This window comes from Anser brachyrhynchus, assembly GCF_964034855.1.
Source record: "Anser brachyrhynchus genome assembly, chromosome: 16".
NCBI lineage: Eukaryota > Metazoa > Chordata > Aves > Anseriformes > Anatidae > Anser > Anser brachyrhynchus.
In genome coordinates, this window is record NC_137734.1 from 1403252 (window position 1) to 1414242 (window position 10991).

At 61.0% G+C, this 10991-nt stretch overlaps 1 long non-coding RNA gene across 1 annotated transcript; it reads right to left on the bottom strand.

The window, feature by feature from the left end:
* Positions 1–1474: 1474 nt before the first annotated feature.
* Positions 1475–10854, bottom strand: LOC308178822. Its single transcript, XR_013939980.1, has 3 exons — positions 4601–10854; positions 3350–4567; positions 1475–2639 (listed from the first exon to the last, which is right to left on the bottom strand). It is a non-coding gene; the product is annotated as an uncharacterized lncRNA (long non-coding RNA).
* Positions 10855–10991: the final 137 nt, after the last annotated feature.

Sequence of the window (10991 nt, forward strand, 5' to 3'; positions counted from 1 at the left end):
CGGGTGTCCCCGGCCTCGCCACGAGTGTCACGGGAGGGAGACACAGGAGGGACGTGGTGACACGGGCCCCGGCTGCTCCCCGGTGCCCACGGCCGGGGCCGGGAACGGAGCTGCTCCGGCAAGCTCTAGTTCATGGAAAGAATTCTCCACTTGGGAATCTGAGCAAAAAAGATTAAGTGAAGGAAAAATGTCTGCCAGAAGAAGTACATTTCCACAAATCCCCACCCTCCTCCCTGCCACGCACTCACTCCGGGCACTCTTAGCGTGCCATCCTTCCTCCCCGCGGTATTTGGGGTATTTACGGCTCCCCACCCAGGGGGGACAGCGGGGAAGGTGGCGGGGAGGGACGGCGTCACCCGGTGCTCTTGTCTCGGCGTCTCCTCTTGGCTCGCAGCAGGGTCTGTCCGATGGCTCAGCTCTGGACCTTCCTGCATGCACCTGGGCACCCTGGGGTGCACTGGGGCACCTATGGCAAAACTGGGGCTGAGGTCCCACTGCCACGGGGTCCTGGCACTGCTCAGAGCTGACACAGCTGGTGGGGATGGGATGGGGATGGGGATGGGATGGGGATGGGACGGGGATGGGATGGGGATGGGGATGGGGATGGGGATGGGGATGGGGATGGGGATGGGGATGGGGATGGGGATGGGGATGGGGATGGGATGGGGATGGATGGGATGGGATTGGGATTGGGATGGGGATGGGGATGGGACGGGGATGGGATGGGATGGGGATGGGATGGGATGGGATGGGATGGGGATGGGATGGGATGGGATGGGGATGGGGATGGGGATGGGATGGGATGGGGATGGGGATGGGATGGGATGGGGATGGGGATGGGATGGGATGGGATGGGGATGGGACGGGGATGGGATGGGGATGGGGATGGGATGGGGATGGGGATGGGGATGGGATGGGATGGGATGGGATGGGATTGGGATTGGGATGGGGATGGGGATGGGACGGGGATGGGATGGGATGGGGATGGGATGGGATGGGATGGGATGGGATGGGATGGGATGGGGATGGGATGGGATGGGATGGGATGGGGATGGATGGGATGGATGGGATGGGATGGGATGGGATGGGATGGATGGATGGGATGGGGATGGATGGGATGGGATGGGGATGGGGATGGGATGGATGGGGATGGGGATGGGATGGGATGGGGATGGGGATGGGGGATGGGATGGGATGGGATGGGATGGGATGGGATGGATGGGATGGGATGGGGATGGGATGGGGATGGGGATGGGGATGGGGATGGGATGGGATGGGATGCGGATGGGATGGGATGGGGATGGGGATGGGATGGGATGGATGGGGATGGGGATGGGATGGGGATGGGGATGGGATGGGATGGGATGGGATGGGATGGATGGATGGGATGGATGGGATGGGATGGGATGGGACGGGATGGGGATGGGATGGGGATGGGATGGGGATGGGAAGGGATAGGGATGGGGATGGGATGGGATGGGAATGGGAAGGGATAGGGATGGGGATGGGGACAGGGACCAACCTCACACCACCTTGTTGCAAAGGCAGGGACATTTCCACGTGGGGCCGAGCTTTGGTTCAGCTTTGTCAGCCCTTCCCCTAAAGCGGGGTCCCCCTGGGGGGCGGCGGTGCCCCTTGGGGGAGGTCTCGGGGCGATGGCGGCGCGGAGAAGGGCCGCGCTGCGGGAGCTCGGCTGGTTCCAATCATCAGCCCTGGGGGAAAAATACCGTAATACTGCGATGAAAGGGTGATGTGTGGCACGGCCTCCCCCGGGTGCAAAACGCCTCCTCCCGCGCCTCCTCCCGCGAGGAGAGGGGATAATTAGAGGTTACCGATGTTTTCTGCTCTTTAACAATGCTGTTTGCCTAATGTGAGCCCCCCTCAGAAGACCACACACCAAAACCCTTCGCTCCCGGCTGCTGCCACTGCACCCCCGTGGGGAGAAGCCTCTGGGCTGCCCATGGGGGCACGGGGCGGGCAGCGGGGCCGGGGGCACCCAGGTTCGTCGCTGCCCCTTCGGGGCCATGCACAGACTGCAGGCGCCCCGGCAGCATCGCGTTTAGCTCCAGATGAAAACAAACACGACTGGAGACCACTCTGAGACCACAAAGAAGTAAATAGGTTTTGATTTCATTTTTAAAAAATATTTTATTCCTGAAAAAAAAAAAAAAAAAAAAAGAGAACTCATATTTCTTGTTCATGCGAAAGGAATTTGCCAGCGCGTGGTGGGGAGAGCGATGGTTGGGGTCCCTGGTCCTGGATGAGCCACCGCCCCGTGTCCCCAGGGACAAACGGGGCCAGGGCACCCCCAAAGGTGCAGCCGACCCCTGGCAAGGCTCCAGCTCCCCAGCGCAGGCTGCTGGGGTGTGCTCCAATCATACACACTTCTTCCCAAAGCTTCAGCTCATGGCAGCAGCACTGGGGATGGGCAGAGCCCCCGGCCCTGCAGGGCGGTGAGCACCCCGTGCTGCCCTGTCCCGGAGGAAACGGCGGGCTGGGAAGGGGCAGGATGGTGTGGGCACGATGGAGCTCGGTCCCCAGCGTCACCAGGGTCTAAATGTCACCGCAGAGACATAGCAGCACTCAGCCAAGGCTTTGAGAAGGAAATTCAGCAAGTTCTTGGTGTGTCCTCTCTTTTCCTAGAACAGATCAAGAGCTGAGCTCTGCTCTGCCCTGCAGTCCTCCCCGCCAGCTCCACCAAGTTCCCCAGCAGGGCCGGGGGGCTGAGCTGAGTGGAGCTGGGCAGGACCCAGCACCCAGACGGCTGGGAAAAGGTCTGCAGGGCAGAGGGATGTGGTGGTCAGAGGGAACATCACACTGGGCCTTCCCTTCCCTTCCCTTCCCTTCCCTTCCCTTCCCTTCCCTTCCCTTCCCTTCCCTTCCCTTCCCTTCCCTTCCCTTCCCTTCCCTTCCCTTCCCTTCCCTTCCCTTCCCTTCCCTTCCCTTCCCTTCCCTTCCCTTCCCTTCCCTTCCCTTCCCTTCCCTTCCCTTCCCTTCCCTTCCCTTCCCTTCCCTTCCCTTCCCTTCCCTTCCCTTCCCTTCCCTTCCCTTCCCTTCCCTTCCCTTCCCTTCCCTTCCCTTCCCTTCCCTTCCCTTCCCTTCCCTTCCCTTCCCTTCCCTTCCCTTCCCTTCCCTTCCCTTCCCTTCCCTTCCCTTCCCTTCCCTTCCCTTCCCTTCCCTTCCCTTCCCTTCCCTTCCCTTCCCTTCCCTTCCCTTCCCTTCCCTTCCCTTCCCTTCCCTTCCCTTCCCTTCCCTTCCCTTCCCTTCCCTTCCCTTCCCTTCCCTTCCCTTCCCTTCCCTTCCCTTCCCTTCCCTCCCACCAAACCGGACAATTTGGCTGCACGCAGACCTGGCATTTTTGCGCTCCTGATTTAAATTACACCTTCACTGAATTCTTCCTTTCCCTCATCATTAATGAAGAGTTCCCGCTGTGTAACTGATGTCCTCCTTAGCCACCAGCTCATCCCATACAGCTGGAGGTGTAGCACGATCCCCTCCCTCCTCGTGCAGGGAAGCACACGGCGGCAATTCCTGCCGGGCACGGCTGGGAATCGGGGAGCAGGGAAGGGGGCGCATGTCCCCGGTGCCTCGGGCACAGCGATGCTGCTGCCGTGACTCAGAAGCTCCCAGGGAAGAGGTGGCAGGAGGATGGTGCTGTCCCTGTCCCCATCCCAGTCCTGTCCCTGTCCCCATCCCAGTCCTGTCCCCATCCCATCCCCGTCCCCATCCCTGTCTCCGGCGCGGGGCCCTCTGCGCATCCCGGGGGCGAGGGCGGCTGCCGGCTGGAGCGGAGCAGCAGCGTCAGTGGACGGCCAGTTCCCAATTTGCACCAGCCCGAAACAATGACGATGACAGTCGCAGAAATAAAGAGATGAAAAATGTGTCTGCGATTTTAATAAGCTGGAAACACCCAGCGCAAGGGGACGCAGGGCCGGGAGGGTGGCACGGCTGCGCTGCCGCCGTGCGCCCCGGCAGCGAAAGGGCTCGGGAGCGCTTCCAGGAGGCGCAGCCCGGCCGGGCGCCCGCCCGACTCCCTGTAGCTCGGGGAGCTGGGGGATTATCGCATGGAAAGGGCTCCCGGGAGAGGCAGGTCCCACTGCAGAGGGTGCTGGGGCTGCCAGCCTCGTCCCACCGAGCCTCAATGCCGGGCTGCTTCCCACAGGAGCGATGGAGGCTGGCGCTGGTGCTGGTGCTGGAGGTGGCAGTGACTGCTCCCAACTCCGGCCTGGTCACCTTCCCAGGAGCTTCTCCTTCCCTCCCTGGTCTGCCTACTTCTTTTTTTCCTTTTTTCCCTTTTTTTTTTTTGGTGAATTTTTCATAGTCTTTTAAGCCCTGTAAAAATTTAATACAAAGGAAATTAAAAAACCCAGAGGAACTATTCTCATAATAATTTCACAATCCGCACATATCCCTCAGCAAATTTAATTTGTAGGAAATAAAGAACAAAATACGACAATAAAAGGCTTCTAAACAAATCCTAATGCTTTACATGTGTAAGTGCAAATGCTGCAGGCACCCGGTGTAGGTGGGCGGGGGGGCCGGGGGCCACGGCCCTGCTACCCCCAGCCTCGCCGGGGGGCTCCCTGCACCCCTGGCCAGCCTCGCCGGGGGGCTCCCTGCACCCCTGGGGCTGGGTGCAGAGGCTGGGGGCTTTTCGCAGCCCCAGCACCACCGGGCAGCCCCCAGCCCCCGTGGCCCGTCTCGTCCCGGGAGGTCGGCGATGCCAGGAGTGCTCCTGCTTCAGCAGCCTGAATTCTGCCCAGGCTGGGGCAGTTTCCTACCAGTTAAAAAAGGGAAAACTGGGACGGATCTGGATGAGCCGTGCCAGGATGTCAGCCCCGCAGGGGATGCTCTGGGCACTCGGAGGGCCTCCTGCCTCGCTGCGATGCCCAGGGCACGGCCACCCACTGCCCCCCAGAGCCTGGGACCTCACGGCCACGGGCATTGGGGTCCCTGGAGGTCCCCAGAGGTGCTGTGCAGGTGAGGGACGCAGGTGCTGCAGCCCCCGTCCCCACTGTATCTCTGCTGCTGGGCACAGCCCAACCTCCCTGGCATTTCCTTTCCCTCGCGTCCTTTTTCCAGCTCATGGCCCTCCCTCCCCACCTGTTGTTCTCCCCCTTCTTTTAATATACCTGGCACCTCGAGGAGAATTCTCCCTTTAAACACACAGCCTCTCATTTTAAGGACTTTTATTCTATGTCTTAATTACTGAACTGGGAAAGATATCAATCGCCACATGCCGTACGTGAGCCTGCGCCCCGGACTGCAGAGGGACGAGGTTTGGTCCCAGGGCGTTGCAGACTCAGGTCCCCGTGCACCCAGGGAGGGCGAAAGCTGGCAGGCACGGGCAGTGGGGCCGCTCCCTCCTGCTGGGGGGCACGGGCAGGGTCTCCTCATCCCTTTGCTAATGTGGACATCGAGGATATTTGGGGTTTCGCACCCAAATTGCTGCGGCACTGCTGCACCCACCGCTCAGGGGTTGGGGTGCCATGCCCCGTGCCCCGTGTGGTTACCCTGACCCCGCTCCCTCCCCGCCGTGTGCTGCCCCACCGAGCCCCCACTGGGCCCTTTCCACCTGGGGCCGTTTGCCACCAGCTCCCCAGAAGAAATGCGAGCGATTGCCCAAGAGCACGGCGCGGGCAAGCTGATACTCCCCGAGCACACTGCCTCATACCATCCGTGCGTGCCTGAGACGGAGAGAAATGCTGGGGAGCTGCAGACGCCATCCAAAACCGAATGTACTGTCTGCAGCAGCGCCGGGCAGAGCCGCGGGAAGCAACCACCGTGTGTCATGGAAGAAACTGCCAAGGGAAGGCTCTGGTGAGGGTAGCGGGGGCCTTCACGTGGCGTCCAAAGCGCTCCGGGACAAGCTCGACAGCAGCCTGGGGCCGAGGCCGGCTCGTCCCCCGCAGGCAGCACCTCTGCCCGCAGCCTCCTCCTCCTCACCCCCGCGGAGGGAAGGGGCAGATAGCGGGGTCTGCTCCCCGGCAGCATCCTCTGCCCTTGCCTTCGATGCTCTCCCCAAGCGAGGTGGCCTCGGGCATCCCCCGCCGTGCCGAGCAGGCGCCGGTTCCGCACCCCGGTGCCCGGCGTGGCCGCGGGCAGCGCGTGGGGCAAAGGCGGTGCGGGGAGCGCAGGCGGCAGCTGGCGGGCAGGGCGCTGCCCTCCGGGGCCGCTTTGATGCGGGGGGTCCCCGGCTGTGCACAATGGGAGCCGGCCCTGCCTGCGGGCTGGGGCTGCAGTGAAGCAAGGGTGATTGATGGCCTTGTTTTCCTCCTCCAAAGCCTGTCCCAAGCTGTGCGGATCTATGGTCGAGGTCCCCCGAGAGCAGGAGGAGGATGGTGGCGGCTGCCCGGGCTGCAGGCGGGGGCGTCAGGGGGCTGAGGTTGCTGCTGCCCTCCGGGCTGCCAGGTCAGGTGCTGGAACAGCACCGTGCCTCAGTTTCCCCATCCCTGCTGCCCCTCGGGAGGGGTGTTTGTATCTCTGGATGAAACGCGTCCCACAAAACTGCCCCAGCTCCTCTCAGGTGCGTGGGGCATCCCTAGAATTAAGGCAGGCACGGGGAGCACAGGAGCCCCATCTGGGATAACGCTCATTAGGACTCCAGCAAGTTAACCTCCCAAAAATCGAGTTCAGTTCCAGCTGATGAGTCACGACTGTGTTTGCGCGATGCGCTCCCTGCAAGCAAGGTTTCCACCGCAGAGCTAACAGGCTTTTCTGGGAAGCACTGGGGCTCTGGGCTTCCTAATTATTTTCAAAGCCTATTGGCAGCATCCCTCAGACAGGGATTATGCCTGCTTGAAACACTGCACTCAAGCATGTTCAGAGTCCTGAAAGTGCTAATTGACTTTACGTTTCACATTGCTGTCAAGAGCCTGCTCTCCCGCAGCCTGGTCCCTCCTCCTGCTCCTGCGGCGAACCCGCCCGCATGTGGTTTGAATTTCTTCCGCAGAGAAAAACCTCCTTTCTCCTGCCTCGGTGTCATCTTTCCCTGGAATTTGGGGGAAATAGAGAGGAGGACAAATTTTCATGGAGCGACTACCTCCCCTCTCAAGGAAACGAAGGAAGAAAGTGAAGGGTGAAACTAATTCCAGGAGCATGAGCCACCGGTGCCCCGTCCCATCCTACGCTCTTTGGCAGGGCGATTTTGGCCACCTTCTGGTGGCTCCTTTCGTGCCAGTAGGTGATGGGTGGCTGAGCACAGCCGCTTGGAGGAGGGCTGCTCAGTGCTGCAGGCTCAGCAGCGGGGATCCCGTCCCTTGGGCTGCTTGCCAGGGAGGCGCCGTCCGCACGGAGCCACGTGCGGGCACCCGGCAGGAGCCATCCCCCAGCACCCAGCCCTGCTCGGCCTCGGCCAGGTGATGTGCAGTGGTTTTCTCATCCACAGAAAGGATAAACAGCGCGCTGACCCAAGGGCGGGCCGAAGCTCTCAAATGACAGCAGCTCGCGACGCCTGCGGTGCCGCCGCGGCTGTTCGCGGGAATCTCCGCCAGGAATTGGCTATGGCCCCTTGCTGCCTTCTCCTGCCAGGCCCCGTGCCATGGCTGGTGCACGTGGCCCAGCGTGGGGCAGTGCAGCACGGCACGGCACGGCACGGCACGGCATGCCGGTGAGCCAGCCGCCCTGGCCGTGCTGGCTGCCATTCCCAGCACGGAGGGCTCATGGGCTGCAGGCGATTGGGAAATCAGTTTCCTCTCCTCCTCGTTACGACATTGCAGTGGGCGCATCCACCGGGAGCAGTGAGGCAGTGGGAAAGTATGAAGGTCAGGGGAGGCTGTGGTTTGTGTGACGGAGGTGAGCCCCGGCTGATGCATCCCTCCACCTGCTGGTGCCCGGCCGGCTCCTGCCTCCTCTCCCTCCGCCACAAGGCCCAGGTCCTGCCGAGAGCAGCTCTCCACGGGCTGCACGGCCCCGTGGCTGCAGCTCCTGGGTTAGAGAGGGAGGAGAAGGGCCACACGAGGCTCCTCTGCATTTCCAGCACCAGGAGCAGTTGGTACCGGCTGCTGCCAGAGCCAGGCACGGGTCCTGATGAACACGTGTGATGTGCACAGGGTGCTGACTGCTCCGGGGGCTTCACATGGCTCTCTCCACGTCGCTCTTGATCCCAGCTCTGCCCCACCAGCCCACAGAGAGGATGCGGTGCGGAGCCGCCGGCCACCTCTCCTGCTCCAACGCCAGCCCCAGCATTTGCGGCAGCCAACGTGACGTGCTTGCCTTGCAGCACTAATGAGCCGGCTCTGCAATCCTCGTCACCTCATTAACGACTTGGCTGCCGCATCCCAGCCGAGGCTGTGCTGTCCGCTGCCTCCCACGTAGCTTGCAGGCTGCGAGACTTGCGTTAGGGGAGCCACTTTCATGTGGCCAGCGGTTTTCATCATCAGCGAGCTGCAGTGAGCCAGACTCTGGGGCAGAGGAGGGACGAGGGGGCCGGGCACCATGGGCTCGGCAGGGGCAGCTCTGATTTAGCGGCAGCCAGCCCCGGGCATGGGCTCAGGCACAGCGGGGATCCAGCCCTGGGGAGGGGATGCACGGAGGGCATCCCGCTGTACCCCATCGGGGGGCTGCTTGGGGGTCTTGGCCCTGCTCCTGCAGCTCCCCAGGACATCCCCAGTCACCCCTCGTGTGTGGTCCAGCAGGGCTGGCACCCATGGGGATGCAGGAGGCCATGCCCCAGGTCAGTGCGAGGGTGGAGAGGATCTCAGCCTTCATCCCCCCTAGAAGATCTGCCGGACAAAACGGAGCCAGAAAGTTGCTTAATGTCTGCATGTGCCCTTCTGGCCTCCATCAGCACGGATGCACCAACCTGGGGACTGGCACCAGGTCCCCATCCTGCCGGCGGCCATGAATCACAGGCCCCGCAATGGAAAAGCCCCAGCTCCAGCATTTCCTGCTCTTCTCATCGAATCCCGATCAGATGAAGCAGACACATCCGTGGGACTGCATTGCTCAATATCTTAGGGATATAATTGCTCATATCTTAGTGATATGGTTTAGTGGAGGACTTGTGTTAGGTCAGAGGTTGGACTTGGTGATCTTGGAGGTTTCTTCCAACCTAGATGATTCTGTGATTCTCAAGCCGCCCCCAGAGGGATTCAGCCTGCCCATGCCCAGGAGAGCCCCGAGCCCCCAGGAGCTGCCCACCCTCCAGGGCCCGCTCCCAGAGCAAGGGGCAGAGAGGTCCGGCTGCACCGAGCCCGTGTCCCTGTGTCCCCATGTCCCCATGGCTGGCTCGGCACCCGGTCCGTTGTGCCCACCACCCCGTGAGGCTCTCCAGGGCTCAGGACAGGGCTCCTGCAGCTCCTGCCCAGCTCATACAGGCACCAGGGCCGTATGGGGCTGACGGCCCTACAAAATGCGTCCTGTTCCCCACACTCGCCCTATCATCTCACAAATGAGCAAAGCAGGAGCTGAGTCCCCCATTCCCATAACGAAGCCCTGGCTCTGTGGAAATCAGTGCTAATTTCCTGCCAATTCCCACCTGGCCAGCTCGGCTCTCTTGGCTTCCCTGCTATGGGTGTCTTCTGCGGAGCCGGGACTGACGGGGGCATTAGCAAGAGGTGCAACGTTTCCACAGCCACCAGGGAAATGATTCACGGGAATGGGCAGCGCGGAGCAGTGAGGACGGTCTGTGGTCAATTGTTCAGCTTCAGTGACTTCTTGAGGGGGAAATGGAAAGAGCGGACAGTGTGAGTTAATTAATAGATGCATAATGAAGTCAAGATGAATCAGAGCATCCCCAAAGGAGCTAGATCTCAGATTGGGAAAGCAGCAGATGATGCCTTTCCCTGGCATGAGGCTGCTTCATCCAGGACCACTCCAGCCCCAGCCTCCTGCCACCCGCATCGAGGACACGCCAGAGACACCGGCTCCAGCCCCAGGCCACAGCGGGGCCAGGAAACGGAGCCCCTGACTACAGCTCAGTGGCAACTTTAACGAGAACTCAAGTGTTATAAACAGGGAAAGGAGATGTGGAAAGAATGAAAATAACACTGTCATTAGCTGATCGCACTTTTGGTCCCTTCGGGTGCTGAGGGAAATACTCAATAGGGACGTGCACGTGAGCACAGCCGCCGGTTCTTCCAGATTTTTAATAACTGGTTCAGCAAATGTTTTGGTCACGGGCTGATCCTTGGTGAGGAAGAGACCAGGGTTTGCGAGCAGGAACCAGGCAAATCTCCCAGCCGTGAGGCTGTTTTGGGCACCTCCTGCTCACAGCAGGCGGTGAGGCTGGTACCACCACACGGAGACCCCCTCGGAGCCCTGCCACATCCACAGCCTCGAGAGGCAGCAACAACACAGACCCGGCATGCAGAAGTGCTAAATTTCTCAGGGAATAAAAACCCTAGCCTCCCTGCAAAGATCAGCCCTGCAAAGAGGAACTTTGGGCTACCAATGGGTGAAAAATTGGTTATGAGGCAGCAGTGTGCACTTGCAGCCCGGAAAGCCAGCCGTGTCCCGGACTGCACAAGGAGCATGGCCAGCAGGTCGAGGGAGGTGATCCTCCCCTTCTGCTCCGCTCTCCACCTGGAGTACTGCATCCAGCTCAGGGCCCCAGCCCAAGAGAGACACGGACCTGATAGAGGGGGTCCGGAGGAGGCCACAAACATGGAGAAAGACTGAGGAGAGCTGGGGTTGTTTGGCCAGGAGATGAGAAGTCTCCAAGCTGACATTATTGCAGCCTTCCAACATATAGAGGGGGCTTGTATGAAAGATGGAGCAAGACTTTGCCAGGGCCTGTTGTGACAGGGCAAGGGGAAATGGTTTTGAGGTGAAAGAGGGGAGATTCAGATTGAGCATATGGAAAAAGCTTTACACTCTGAGGGTGGTGAGATGCTGGAACAGGGCAGCTGTGGATCCCTGAAGCGCTCACAGTCGGGTTGTAGGGGGCTTTGCACACCCGACAGAGGGGCAGATGCCCCTGATCACGGCAGGGTGGCACTGGGTGGTCTTTACACCCCCTTCCAGCCCAAACCACGCTCTGATATCACAGC